The sequence below is a fragment of the Penaeus monodon genome, chromosome 21 (assembly GCF_015228065.2).
Source record: "Penaeus monodon isolate SGIC_2016 chromosome 21, NSTDA_Pmon_1, whole genome shotgun sequence".
NCBI lineage: Eukaryota > Metazoa > Arthropoda > Malacostraca > Decapoda > Penaeidae > Penaeus > Penaeus monodon.
Genome location: NC_051406.1, coordinates 29,740,643 through 29,741,116, shown reverse-complemented (window position 1 = coordinate 29,741,116; position 474 = coordinate 29,740,643). Strand labels below are relative to the sequence as shown.

Genomic DNA, 474 nt, shown 5'->3' with positions numbered 1-474 from the left:
TTCCAAGAAAATGGAGTCATTATCTTTCATTCTATTCAGTTTATCCTCCAACTGAATAATCTTAGAAAATGGCTCCGAATCTAACTTTCTAAATTTCGTATGATCTGATAGTAGTACATTTACTTTATTAACAATAATTTTCCCTAATATCACAACGCCTTTTCCTTTGTCAGGTTTAGTTATAATGATGTTAGGGTCATTCTTTCAAGATTTCAGAGGATTGTGTTTGGCTTTGCTGAAAGATGATAACCAATGTCTGTCTTTTGAAGTCGTAGAAAGTCTCACTAGCTAAACTAGCAATTTTCTCAAAAACTTTCTGTTTGCCAGATATATCATACCATTAATAACTGCCATATTCATGACAATTTTGAATCTGGCAAACAGAAAGTTTTTGAGAAAATTGCTAGTTGAGCTAATTAGGCATAGACATTGAAAACTTTAAAGAATGACCCTAATATCATTATAGCGAAACCT

At 31.9% G+C, this 474-nt stretch overlaps 1 protein-coding gene across 1 annotated transcript in view; it reads left to right on the top strand.

Annotated features, from left to right (window-relative positions):
- The window catches only part of LOC119586419 (glycoprotein 3-alpha-L-fucosyltransferase A-like), a 57,549-nt gene that overhangs the window by 44,780 nt on the left and 12,295 nt on the right, over positions 1 to 474 (top strand). The window lies entirely within an intron of this gene.